We start from the raw sequence: 15,296 nt of genomic DNA, 5'->3' as shown, positions 1-15,296 counted from the left end.
AGGGACTGCTGTTCCCTGTATCACAGACAGGGACTGCTGTTCCCTGTATCACAGAAAGGGACTGCTATTCCCTGTATCACAGACAGGGACTGCTGTTCCCTGTATCACAGACAGGGACTGCTGTTCGCTGTATCACAGACAGTGACTGCTGTTCCCTGTATCACAGACAGGGACTGCTGTTCCCTGTATCACAGACAGGGACTGCTATTCCCTGTATCACAGACAGGGACTGCTGTTCCCTGTATCACAGACAGGGACTGCTGTTCCCTGTATCACAGACAGGGACTGCTGTTCCCTGTATCACAGACAGGGACTGCAGTTCCCTGTATTATCGACAGGGTCTGCTGTTCCCTGTATCACAGACAGGGACTGCTGTTCCCTGTATCACAGACAGGGACCGCTGTTCCCTGTATGATAGACAGGGACTGCTATTCCCTGTATCACAGACAGGGACCGCTGTTCCCTGTATCACAGACAGGGACCGCTGTTCCCTGTATCACAGACAGGGACCGCTGTTCCCTGTATCACAGACAGGGACCGCTGTTCCCTGTATCACAGACAGGGACCGCTGTTCCCTGTATCACAGACAGGGACCGCTGTTCCCTGTATCACAGACAGGGACCGCTGTTCCCTGTATCACAGACAGGGACCGCTGTTCCCTGTATCACAGACAGGGACCGCTGTTCCCTGTATCACAGACAGGGACCGCTGTTCCCTGTATCACAGACAGGGACTGCTGTTCCCTGTATCACAGACAGGGACTGCTGTTCCCTGTATCACAGACAGGGACTGCTGTTCCCTGTATCACAGACAGGGACTGCTGTTCCCTGTATCATAGACAGGGACTGCTGTTCCCTGTATCATAGACAGAGACTGCTGTTCCCTGTATCACAGACAGGGACTGCTGTTCCCTGTATCACAGACAGGGACTGCTGTTCCCTGTATCTTAGACAGGGACTGCTGTTCCCTGTGTTATAGACAGGGACTGCTATTCCCTGTATCATAGACAGGGACTGCTGTTCCCTGTATCACAGACAGGGACTGCTGTTCCATGTATCATAGACAGGGACTGCTGTTCCCTGTATTATAGACAGGGACTGCTGTTCCCTGTATCATAGACAGGGACTGCTGTTCTCTGTATTATAGACAGGGACTGCTGTTCCCTGTATCATAGACAGGGACTGCTGTTCCCTGTATCATAGACCGGGACTGCTGTTCCCTGTATCATAGAAAGGGACCGCTGTTCCCTGTATCACAGACATGAACTGCGGTTCTCTGTATCACAGACAGGGACAGCTGTTCCCTGTATTATAGACAGGGACTGCTGTTCCCTGTATTATAGACAGGGACTGCTGTTCCCTGTATCATAGACAGGGAATGCTGTTCCCTGTATCATCGACAGGGACTGCTGTTCCCTGTATTATAGACAGGGACTGCTGTTCCCTGTATCATAGACAGGGACTGCTGTTCCCTGTATCACAGACATGAACTGCGGTTCTCTGTATCACAGACAGGGACAGCTGTTCCCAGTATTATAGACAGGGACTGCTGTTCCCTGTATTATAGACAGGGACTGCTGTTCCCTGTATCATAGACAGGGAATGCTGTTCCCTGTTTCATAGACAGGGACTGCTGTTCCCTGTATTATAGACAGGGACTGCTGTTCCCTGTATCATAGACAGGGACTGCTGTTCCCTGTATCACAGACAGGGACTGCTATTCCCTGTAGTATAGACAGGGACTGCTGTTCCCTGTATCACAGACAGGGACTGCTGTTCCCTGTATTATAGACAGGGACTGCTGTTCCCTGTATTATCGACAGGGACTGCTGTTCCCTGTATTATAGACAGGGACTGCTGTTCCCTGTATTATCGACAGGGACTGCTGTTCCCTGTATTATCGACAGGGACTGCTGTTCCCTGTATTATCGACAGGGACTGCTGTTCCCTGTATTATCGACAGGGACTGCTGTTCCCTGTATTATCGACAGGGACTGCTGTTCCCTGTATTATCGACAGGGACTGCTGTTCCCTGTATCATAGACAGGAACTGCTGTTCCCTGTATCACTGACAGGGACTGCTGTTCCCTGTATTATAGACAGGGACTGCTGTTCCCTGTATTATCGACAGGGACTGCTGTTCCCTGTATTATAGACAGGGACTGCTGTTCCCTGTATTATAGACAGGGACTGCTGTTCCCTGTATTATCGACAGGAACTGCTGTTCCCTGTATTATAGACAGGGACTGCTGTTCCCTGTATCATAGACAGGGACTGCTGTTCCCTGTATCACAGACAGGGACTGCTGTTCTCTGTATTATAGACAGGGACTGCTGTTCCCTGTATCATAGAAAGGGACTGCTGTTCCCTGTATTATTGACAGGGACTGCTGTTCCCTGTATCATAGACAGGGACTGCTGTTCCCTGTATTATAGACAGGGACTGCTGTTCCCTATATCATAGACAGGGACTGCTGTTCTCTGTATTATAGACAGGGACTGCTGTTCCCTGTATCATACACAGGGACTGCTGTTCTCTGTATTATAGACAGGGACTGCTGTTCCCTGTATTATAGACAGGGACTGCTGTTCCCTGTATTACAGACAGGGACATCTGTTCCCTGTATTAGAGACAGGGACTGCTGTTCCCTGTATTATAGACAGGGACTGCTGTTCCCTGTATTATAGACAGGGACTGCTGTTCCCTGTATTATAGACAGGGACTGCTGTTCCCTGTATCACAGACAGGGACTGCTGTTCTCTGTATTATAGACAGGGACTGCTGTTCCCTGTATCATACACAGGGACTGCTGTTCTCTGTATTATAGACCGGGACTGCTGTTCCCTGTATTATAGACAGGGACTGCTGTTCCCTGTATTATAGACAGGGACTGCTGTTCCCTGAATTATACACAGGGACTGCTGTTCCCGGTATTATAGACAGGGACTGCTGTTCCCTGTATTATAGACAGGGACTGCTGTTCCCTGTATTATAGACAGTGACAGCTGTTCCCTGTATTACAGACAGGGACTGCTGTTCTCTGTATTATAGACAGGGACTGCTGTTCCCTGTATCATACACAGGGACTGCTGTTCTCTGTATTATAGACAGGGACTGCTGTTCCCTGTATTATAGACAGGGACTGCTGTTCCCTGTATTACAGACAGGGACATCTGTTCCCTGTATTAGAGACAGGGACTGCTGTTCCCTGTATTATAGACAGGGACTGCTGTTCCCTGTATTATAGACAGGGACTGCTGTTCCCTGTATTATAGACAGGGACTGCTGTTCCCTGTATCACAGACAGGGACTGCTGTTCTCTGTATTATAGACAGGGACTGCTGTTCCCTGTATCATACACAGGGACTGCTGTTCTCTGTATTATAGACCGGGACTGCTGTTCCCTGTATTATAGACAGGGACTGCTGTTCCCTGTATTATAGACAGGGACTGCTGTTCCCTGAATTATACACAGGGACTGCTGTTCCCGGTATTATAGACAGGGACTGCTGTTCCCTGTATTATAGACAGGGACTGCTGTTCCCTGTATTATAGACAGTGACAGCTGTTCCCTGTATTATAGACAGGGACTGCTGTTCTCTGTATTATAGACAGGGACTGCTGTTCCCTGTATCACAGACAGGGACTGCAGTTCCCTGTATTATCGACAGGGTCTGCTGTTCCCTGTATCACAGACAGGGACTGCTGTTCCCTGTATCACAGACAGGGACCGCTGTTCCCTGTATGATAGACAGGGACTGCTATTCCCTGTATCACAGACAGGGACTGCTGTTCCCTGTATCACAGACAGGGACCGCTGTTCCCTGTATCACAGACAGGGACCGCTGTTCCCTGTATCACAGACAGGGACCGCTGTTCCCTGTATCACAGACAGGGACCGCTGTTCCCTGTATCACAGACAGGGACCGCTGTTCCCTGTATCACAGACAGGGACCGCTGTTCCCTGTATCACAGACAGGGACCGCTGTTCCCTGTATTATCGACAGGGTCTGCTGTTCCCTGTATCACAGACAGGGACTGCTGTTCCCTGTATCACAGACAGGGACTGCTGTTCCCTGTATTATAGACAGGGACTGCTGTTCCCTGTATCATAGACAGGGACTGCTGTTCCCTGTATCACAGACAGGGACTGCTGTTCCCTGTATCACAGACAGGGACTGCTGTTCCCTGTATCACAGACAGGGACTGCTGTTCCCTGTATCACAGACAGGGACTGCTGTTCCCTGTATCACAGACAGGGACTGCTGTTTCCTGTATCATAGACCGGGACTGCTGTTCCCTGTATCACAGACAGGGACTGCTGTTCCCTGTATCACAGACAGGGACTGCTGTTCCCTGTATTATAGACAGGGACTGCTGTTCCCTGTATCACAGACAGGGACTGCAGTTCCCTGTATTATCGACAGGGTCTGCTGTTCCCTGTATCACAGACAGGGACTGCTGTTCCCTGTATCACAGACAGGGACTGCTGTTCCCTGTATTATAGACAGGGACTGCTATTCCCTGTATCACAGACAGGGACTGCTGTTCCCTGTATCACAGACAGGGACTGCTGTTCCCTGTATCACAGAAAGGGACTGCTATTCCCTGTATCACAGACAGGGACTGCTGTTCCCTGTATCACAGACAGGGACTGCTGTTCGCTGTATCACAGACAGTGACTGCTGTTCCCTGTATCACAGACAGGGACTGCTGTTCCCTGTATCACAGACAGGGACTGCTATTCCCTGTATCACAGACAGGGACTGCTGTTCCCTGTATCACAGACAGGGACTGCTGTTCCCTGTATCACAGACAGGGACTGCTGTTCCCTGTATCACAGACAGGGACTGCAGTTCCCTGTATTATCGACAGGGTCTGCTGTTCCCTGTATCACAGACAGGGACTGCTGTTCCCTGTATCACAGACAGGGACCGCTGTTCCCTGTATGATAGACAGGGACTGCTATTCCCTGTATCACAGACAGGGACCGCTGTTCCCTGTATCACAGACAGGGACCGCTGTTCCCTGTATCACAGACAGGGACCGCTGTTCCCTGTATCACAGACAGGGACCGCTGTTCCCTGTATCACAGACAGGGACCGCTGTTCCCTGTATCACAGACAGGGACCGCTGTTCCCTGTATCACAGACAGGGACCGCTGTTCCCTGTATCACAGACAGGGACCGCTGTTCCCTGTATCACAGACAGGGACCGCTGTTCCCTGTATCACAGACAGGGACCGCTGTTCCCTGTATCACAGACAGGGACTGCTGTTCCCTGTATCACAGACAGGGACTGCTGTTCCCTGTATCACAGACAGGGACTGCTGTTCCCTGTATCACAGACAGGGACTGCTGTTCCCTGTATCATAGACAGGGACTGCTGTTCCCTGTATCATAGACAGAGACTGCTGTTCCCTGTATCACAGACAGGGACTGCTGTTCCCTGTATCACAGACAGGGACTGCTGTTCCCTGTATCTTAGACAGGGACTGCTGTTCCCTGTGTTATAGACAGGGACTGCTATTCCCTGTATCATAGACAGGGACTGCTGTTCCCTGTATCACAGACAGGGACTGCTGTTCCATGTATCATAGACAGGGACTGCTGTTCCCTGTATTATAGACAGGGACTGCTGTTCCCTGTATCATAGACAGGGACTGCTGTTCTCTGTATTATAGACAGGGACTGCTGTTCCCTGTATCATAGACAGGGACTGCTGTTCCCTGTATCATAGACCGGGACTGCTGTTCCCTGTATCATAGAAAGGGACCGCTGTTCCCTGTATCACAGACATGAACTGCGGTTCTCTGTATCACAGACAGGGACAGCTGTTCCCTGTATTATAGACAGGGACTGCTGTTCCCTGTATTATAGACAGGGACTGCTGTTCCCTGTATCATAGACAGGGAATGCTGTTCCCTGTATCATCGACAGGGACTGCTGTTCCCTGTATTATAGACAGGGACTGCTGTTCCCTGTATCATAGACAGGGACTGCTGTTCCCTGTATCACAGACATGAACTGCGGTTCTCTGTATCACAGACAGGGACAGCTGTTCCCAGTATTATAGACAGGGACTGCTGTTCCCTGTATTATAGACAGGGACTGCTGTTCCCTGTATCATAGACAGGGAATGCTGTTCCCTGTTTCATAGACAGGGACTGCTGTTCCCTGTATTATAGACAGGGACTGCTGTTCCCTGTATCATAGACAGGGACTGCTGTTCCCTGTATCACAGACAGGGACTGCTATTCCCTGTAGTATAGACAGGGACTGCTGTTCCCTGTATCACAGACAGGGACTGCTGTTCCCTGTATTATAGACAGGGACTGCTGTTCCCTGTATTATCGACAGGGACTGCTGTTCCCTGTATTATAGACAGGGACTGCTGTTCCCTGTATTATCGACAGGGACTGCTGTTCCCTGTATTATCGACAGGGACTGCTGTTCCCTGTATTATCGACAGGGACTGCTGTTCCCTGTATTATCGACAGGGACTGCTGTTCCCTGTATTATCGACAGGGACTGCTGTTCCCTGTATTATCGACAGGGACTGCTGTTCCCTGTATCATAGACAGGAACTGCTGTTCCCTGTATCACTGACAGGGACTGCTGTTCCCTGTATTATAGACAGGGACTGCTGTTCCCTGTATTATCGACAGGGACTGCTGTTCCCTGTATTATAGACAGGGACTGCTGTTCCCTGTATTATAGACAGGGACTGCTGTTCCCTGTATTATCGACAGGAACTGCTGTTCCCTGTATTATAGACAGGGACTGCTGTTCCCTGTATCATAGACAGGGACTGCTGTTCCCTGTATCACAGACAGGGACTGCTGTTCTCTGTATTATAGACAGGGACTGCTGTTCCCTGTATCATAGAAAGGGACTGCTGTTCCCTGTATTATTGACAGGGACTGCTGTTCCCTGTATCATAGACAGGGACTGCTGTTCCCTGTATTATAGACAGGGACTGCTGTTCCCTATATCATAGACAGGGACTGCTGTTCCCTGTATCATAGACAGGGATTGCTGTTCCCTGTATCACAGACATGAACTGCGGTTCTATGTATCACAGACAGGGACTGCTGTTCCCTGTATTATAGACAGGGACTGCTGTTCCCTGTATTATAGACAGGGACTGCTGTTCCCTGTATTATAGACAGGGACTGCTGTTCCCTGTATTATAGACAGGGACTGCTGTTCCCTGTATCATAGACAGGGACTGCTGTTCCCTGTATTATCGACAGGGACTGCTGTTCCCTGTATCATAGACAGGGACTGCTGTTCCCTGTATCACAGACAGGGACTGCTATTCCCTGCATTATAGACAGGGACTGCTGTTCCCTGTATTGTGGACAGGGACTGCTGTTCCCTGTATTATAGACAGGGTCTGCTGTTCCCTGTATTATAGACAGGTACTGCTGTTCCCTGTATCATAGACAGGGACTGCTGTTCCCTGTATTATAGACAGGGACTGCTGTTCCCTGTATCATAGACAGGGACTGCTGTTCCCTGTATTATCGACAGGGACTGCTGTTCTCTGTATTATAGACAGGGACTGCTGTTCCCTGTATTATAGACAGGGACTGCTGTTCCCTGTATTACAGACAGGGACTGCTGTTCCCTGTATTATAGACAGGGACTGCTGTTCCCTGTATTATCGACAGGGACTGCTGTTCTCTCTATTATAGACAGGGACTGCTGTTACCTGTATTATAGACAGGGACTGCTGTTCCCTGTATTATTGACAGGGACTGCTGTTCCCTGTATTATCGACAGGGACTGCTGTTCCCTGTATCATAGACAGGCACTGATGTTCCCTGTATCATAGACAGGGACTGCTGTTCCCTGTATTATAGACAGGGACTGCTGTTCCCTGTATTATAGACAGGGACTGCTGTTCCCTGTATTATAGACAGGGACTGCTGTTCCCTGTATCATAGACAGGGACTGCTGTTCTCTGTATCATAGACAGGGACTGCTGTTCCCTGTATTATAGACAGGGACCGCTGTTCCCTGTATTATAGACAGGGACCGCTGTTCTCTGTATTACAGACAGTGACAGCTGTTCCCTGTATTAGAGACAGGGACTGCTGTTCCCTGTATTATAGACAGGGACTGCTGTTCCCTGTATTATAGACAGGGACTGCTGTTCCCTGTATTACAGACAGGGACTGCTGTTCTCTGTATTATAGACAGGGACTGCTGTTCCCTGTATCATACACAGGGACTGCTGTTCTCTGTATTATAGACAGGGACTGCTGTTCCCTGTATTATAGACCGGGACTGCTGTTCCCTGTATTATAGACAGGGACTGCTGTTCCCTGTATTATACACAGGGACTGCTGTTCCCGGTATTATAGACAGGGACTGCTGTTCCCTGTATTATAGACAGGGACTGCTGTTCCCTGTATTATAGACAGGGACAGCTGTTCCCTGTATTATAGACAGGGACTGCTGTTCTCTGTATTATAGACAGGGACTGCTGTTCCCTGTATCACAGACAGGGACTGCTGTTCCCTGTATTATAGACAGGGACTGCTGTTCCCTGTATCACAGACAGGGACTGCAGTTCCCTGTATTATCGACAGGGTCTGCTGTTCCCTGTATCACAGACAGGGACTGCTGTTCCCTGTATCACAGACAGGGACTGCTGTTCCCTGTATTATAGACAGGGACTGCTGTTCCCTGTATCACAGACAGGGACTGCTGTTCCCTGTATCACAGACAGGGACTGCTGTTCCCTGTATCACAGACAGGGTCTGCTGTTCCCTGTATCACAGACAGGGACTGCTGTTCCCTGTATCACAGACAGGGACTGCTGTTCCCTGTATCACAGACAGGGACTGCTGTTCCCTGTATCACAGACAGGGACTGCTGTTCCCTGTATCACAGACAGGGACTGCTGTTCCCTGTATCACAGACAGGGACTGCTGCTCCCTGTATCACAGACAGGGACTGCTGTTCCCTGTATTGCAGACAGGGACTGCTCTTCCCTGTATCACAGACAGGGACTGCTGTTCCCTGTATCACAGACAGGGACTGCTGTTCCCTGTATCACAGACAGGGACTGCTGTTCCCTGTGTCACAGACAGGGACTGCTGTTCCCTGTATCACAGACAGGGACTGCTGTTCCCTGTATCACAGACAGGGACTGCTGTTCCCTGTATTATAGACAGGGACTGCTGTTCCCTGTATCATAGACAGGGACTGCTGTTCCCTGTATCACAGACAGGGACTGCTGTTCCCTGTATCATAGACAGGGACTGCTGTTCCCTGTATTATAGACAGGGACTGCTGTTCCCTGTATCATCGACAGGGACTGCTGTTCTCTGTATTATAGACAGGAACTGCTGTTCCCTGTATCATAGACAGGGACTGCTGTTCCCTGTATTATAGACAGGGACTGCTGTTCCCTGTATCATAGAAAGGGACTGCTGTTCCCGGTATCATAGACAGGGACTGCTGTTCCCTGTATCACAGACATGAACTGCGGTTCTCTGTATCACAGACAGGGACAGCTGTTCCCTGTATTATAGACAGGGACTGCTGTTCCCTGTATTATAGACAGGGACTGCTGTTCCCTGCATCACAGACAGGGACTGCTATTCCCTGTAGTATAGACAGGGACTGCTGTTCCCTGTATCACAGACAGGGACTGCTGTTCCCTGTATTATAGACAGGGACTGCTGTTCCCTGTATTATCGACAGGGACTGCTGTTCCCTGTATTATCGACAGGGACTGCTGTTCCCTGTATTATAGACAGGGACTGCTGTTCCCTGTATCATAGACAGGGATTGCTGTTCCCTGTATCATAGACAGGGACTGCTGTTCCCTGTATCATAGACAGGGACTGCTGTTCCCTGTATCATAGACAGGGACTGCTGTTCCCTGTATCATAGACAGGGACTGCTGTTCCCTGTATTATAGACAGGGACTGCTGTTCCCTGTATTATCGACAGGGACTGCTGTTCTCTGTATCATCGACAGGGACTGCTGTTCCCTGTATCATAGACAGGGACTGCTGTTCCCTGTATCATAGACAGGGACTGCTGTTCCCTGTATCATAGACAGGGACTGCTGTTCCCTGTATCATAGACAGGAACTGCTGTTCCCTGTATCACAGAGATGAACTGCGGTTCTATGTATCACAGACAGGGACTGCTGTTCCCTGTATTATAGACAGGGACTGCTGTTCCCTGTATTATAGACAGGGTCTGCTGTTCCCTGTATTCTAGACAGGGACTGCTGTTCCCTGTATTATCGACAGGGACTGCTGTTCCCTGTATTATAGACAGGGACTGCTGTTCCCTGTATCATAGACAGGGACTGCTGTTCCCTGTATTATCGACAGGGACTGCTGTTCTCTGTATTATAGACAGGGACTGCTGTTCCCTGTATTATAGACAGGGACTGCTGTTCCCTGTATTATAGACAGGGACTGCTGTTCCCTGTATTATAGACAGGGACTGCTGTTCCCTGTATTATCGACAGGGACTGCTGTTCTCTGTATTATAGACAGGGACTGCTGTTACCTGTATTATAGACAGGGACTGCTGTTCCCTGTATTATAGACAGGGACTGCTGTTCCCTGTATTATCGACAGGGACTGCTGTTCCCTGTATCATCGACAGGGACTGCTGTTCCCTGTATCATAGACAGGGACTGCTGTTCCCTGTATTATAGACAGGGACTGCTGTTCCCTGTATCATAGACAGGGACTGCTGTTCCCTGTATCATAGACAGGGCCTGCTGTTCCCTGTATCATAGACAGGGCCTGCTGTTCTCTGTATCATAGACAGGGACTGCTGTTCCCTGTATTATAGACAGGGACTGCTGTTCCCTGTATTATAGACAGGGACTGCTGTTCCCTGTATCATAGACAGGGACTGCTGTTCTCTGTATCATAGACAGGGACTGCTGTTCTCTGTATCATAGACAGGGACTGCTGTTCCCTGTATCATAGACAGGGACTGCTGTTCCCTGTATCATAGACAGGGACTGCTGTTCCCTGTATCACGGACAGGGACTGCTATTCCCTGTATTATAGACAGGGACTGCTGTTCCCTGTATTGTGGACAGGGACTGCTGTTCCCTGTATTATAGACAGGGAATGCTGTTCCCTGTATTATCGACAGGGAATGCTGTTCCCTGTATTATCGACAGGGTATGCTGTTCCCTGTATTATAGACAGGGACTGCTGTTCCCTGTATCATAGACAGGGACTGCTGTTCCCTGTATTATCGACAGGGACTGCTGTTCTCTGTATTATAGACAGGGACCGCTGTTCCCTGTATTATAGACAGGGACCGCTGTTCCCTGTATTATAGACAGGGACCGCTGTTCCCTGTATTATAGACAGGGACCGCTGTTCCCTGTATTATAGACAGGGACTGCTGTTCCCTGTATTATACACAGGGACTGCTGTTCCCTGTATCATAGACAGGGACTGCTGTTCCCTGTATCATAGACAGGGACTGCTGTTCCCTGTATCATAGACAGGGACTGCTGTTCCCTGTATCACAGACAGGGACTGCTATTCCCTGTATTATAGACAGGGACTGCTGTTCCCTGTATTGTGGACAGGGACTGCTGTTCCCTGTATTATAGACAGGGAATGCTGTTCCCTGTATTATCGACAGGGTATGCTGTTCCCTGTATTATAGACAGGGACTGCTGTTCCCTGTATCATAGACAGGGACTGCTGTTCCCTGTATTATCGACAGGGACTGCTGTTCTCTGTATTATAGACAGGGACTGCTGTTCCCTGTATTATAGACAGGGACTGCTGTTCCCTGTATTACAGACAGGGACTGCTGTTCCCTGTATTATAGACAGGGACTGCTGTTCCCTGTATTATAGACAGGGTCTGCTGTTCCCTGTATTATAGACAGGGAATGCTGTTCCCTGTATTATCGACAGGGTATGCTGTTCCCTGTATTATAGACAGGGACTGCTGTTCCCTGTATCATAGACAGGGACTGCTGTTCCCTGTATTACAGACAGGGACTGCTGTTCCCTGTATTATAGACAGGGACTGCTGTTCCCTGTATTATAGACAGGGTCTGCTGTTCCCTGTATTATAGACAGGGAATGCTGTTCCCTGTATTATCGACAGGGTATGCTGTTCCCTGTATTATAGACAGGGACTGCTGTTCCCTGTATCATAGACAGGGACTGCTGTTCCCTGTATTATCGACAGTGACTGCTGTTCTCTGTATTATAGACAGGGACTGCTGTTCCCTGTATTATAGACAGGGACCGCTGTTCCCTGTATTATAGACAGGGACTGCTGTTCCCTGTATTATAGACAGGGACTGCTGTTCCCTGTATTATAGACAGGGACTGCTGTTCTCTCAAATATAGACAGGGACTGCTCATTCTCGACAATAGACAGCAGACATGTTCAGGTTCCTACAGTCCCACAAGATTTATCTTGTTGGCAACTTCATGAATGAAATGCTTGAGTGGGGGATATGCCAGATCATGAGTTGACAGATTGTGTTGAACTACAACTCTGCTGCTGTTGATCGCCCACAGCCTACTCTTGTGTTCCTGGGTCTGTTCGGAGTCTATTTAACACAGTGATCGTGCCACTCTACACAATGGAGGTTATTCCCAACGTGAAGGAATCTCAGTAGTGTATAACCAGAGATTCAATATCATTGCGATATCATGAAAAGGGCAGATGAGGAGAACGGTTTACTTATTTTGAGTTCCCAGCATCTAGTAATATTTGACAGAAAAAGGTAGTGGAACCTGGTTCCAGGAATAAATGGAAGAGAGTTGGAGAACTTGTTCAGGATAAGGAACTTGCGGGTTTCAATTGGAGATGGGGGACCCAACATGTCTGCTCTTTCAAAGCACAAAAGGCTAAGGGTCCTCCTCTGTACTTTTAAGTTTCCATAATGCTGCAGTAATATAACTGAGAACATTATGGTTTTTAGGCATGCCAGAAATTTGTTCAACATCACATTTTCTTTTTATCATCATCTTTCTGTGTTTCTTAAAGAATGCCAAATGGTAGGGGAGCGAACAAAGCAGGCCAAGGGGCATCTGCATTCCAGCAACCAATCTGTGATATCAGTGACCAGTTTCCAACAGGAACATGAACAATGTACAAAGGGAAGATTGATATATCACATTGGATATGTATCAATCTCCAGCCACTCTCCTGATTGCCATCAACTGCACCTAATACAGTCACCTCAACATCAATGAAGGCAAATTCTGAAACCTCTCTGAAAACTCAGTGTGGAATTGGTTTGGATTTGGGGATGGGAGGGTGGGGAACAGAGACTGGGGGACACTGAGGAATGATCAGGCAGGAGAGCAGCAGGTAAAGTCTCTGACATGTTCCCACCTCCACAAGATGCATTGCATTGTGGGAGGTCTGTGGACACTCTTCCTGCCCACCCCAAACTGAGATCCTTGGAAGATTAATGTTCAACTAACACCTTCTTCACCCCCATCGGGCGTAGCCAGCAGTAGGTAGGCAGCATTCTACTTAGTGGAGAAAGACACTCATTGATTTACTGGATAGTGATGGGGGGGGGGGGGGAGATGGCTGGATTGAGCTGTTCCTCAAATGTTTGGGACACCTTCCTGCAAGAGGCTAGAGGAGAAATTGGAGGGGGCCCTGTCTGATAGATTTCCATCATCAGTCGCCATGGGTGAGATCCCTGAAGACTGGAGTGGCTCCCTCTAGCGGCCAGGAGGAGGAATGGCAGCCACTGTCTGAATGAATGAAACTGATTTGTTTTATAGAGAAATGTCCGACTGGGTCCTTTATTCTTCTTTCACCATCCAGTAACAAGGCAGCACACCCTCCCCCTGAAATACCAACATGAATTACTGCAATATTATAATACAGGACATGTGTAACTGTTAGGAACCACAGAAAGATGAAAACGTTTCACATCATTACTTGGTCAGAAGTTAATTGAACTGGTCCTGTCATTTCCTGCTTTCTGCCTCCCTCCCTTTTTAAATAAAGGAGTTAGATTAGTTATTTCCTCAGTCTAAAGGAACCTTCCGCTCATCTAACCCACTTTAATTCATGCAGAAAATGACTGAAGAGGGAGATTGACATTGATTGGGGTATTGCATTGTAAGGGAACTAGGCAGATGTGAGGGTGGGGATGTGACACCAGGTAGTACACTGCCTCCCTGGTTCCAGAGGCTGGGATGGCACTGAGGGGCTGAAGGACAGTCTAAAAGGGATACCAGCCAATATAAGGTGAGGGGACAGAGGGAGCATTGAAAGTCGAATATAGGAAGTTGTGAAATCAGTTGCAAACCAGGAAACAGAGTAACTGTGTCATTTTAAGACAAAGACTATCCTGCGTACCTTTGAAGGAACTATGAACCTGCAACTCCAGGGTCCCTTTGTTGGATCCCCCGTGTCTTACATACTAGTTAGTGGAAATAGAATATCATTCTTTCCCCTTTCAAAATTGTTTCACATTTTGAACTCCTCCATAAGGTCACCTCTTAATCTCTATGCTCCAAGGAGAACAAACCCAATCTCTTTAATCTTTCCTTGTATCTAAAATCCTTCATTCCTAATGTCAGTCTTGTAAATGTCCTTTTGAACTCTGTCCAGGGCTTTAACACCCTTCCTTCACTGAGTTGCCCAGAACTGAACACAATATTCCAAATGTGATCTGACCAATGCTTTGTATAGGTGACTAGTCTGATGATGTTAACTCGAAAACTAACTCAGCTGGTCCCAAGGAATCCAGAGACCCCCCAGAGACAGGATGGGAGTGTCCTGGAGATGTTTCAGAGCTGACTCGAAGACAGACATGAGCTGTACAGCAGCAGATGGGAGTGGATCATTCTCTGTTCCCCACTGAACACTGGCCATAATCTGTATGAATGACTGAGATGATGGGACCCTCGGTTCCATTTGCTGATAACACCAAGTGATGTGGGATAGGAAAATACCAAGAGGACAGAGAGAGGCTGGGAAAGGGGGTTGGACAGGTTCAGTGAGTGAGTAAGAAAAGTCTGTACAATATCCTGGTGTGAAATGGAAGGCTGTGTTCCTTCATTTTAGTCCTGAAAGTGTTTCAGAGTATTGTTCGGGTTTTCGAAGATGATCCTAATCCTCGCCCCAGAAGCAGCAAGCAGCTTTCCTCTCTATCTATTCCAGCTGTTGGATGTGACATGTTCTCCCTCTTTCTGGAATCTCCACCCAGTGGGAATCGTTGATCTTTGATCAAACCTGTCTTGTCCCATTCATATCCTGGAGACTGAGTCTGGGGTTAAAGTAACGGGGCCTCC

Source organism: Chiloscyllium punctatum, chromosome 50, assembly GCF_047496795.1.
Source record: "Chiloscyllium punctatum isolate Juve2018m chromosome 50, sChiPun1.3, whole genome shotgun sequence".
Taxonomy (NCBI): Eukaryota; Metazoa; Chordata; class Chondrichthyes; order Orectolobiformes; family Hemiscylliidae; genus Chiloscyllium; species Chiloscyllium punctatum.
This window is presented reverse-complemented; position numbering follows the sequence as displayed.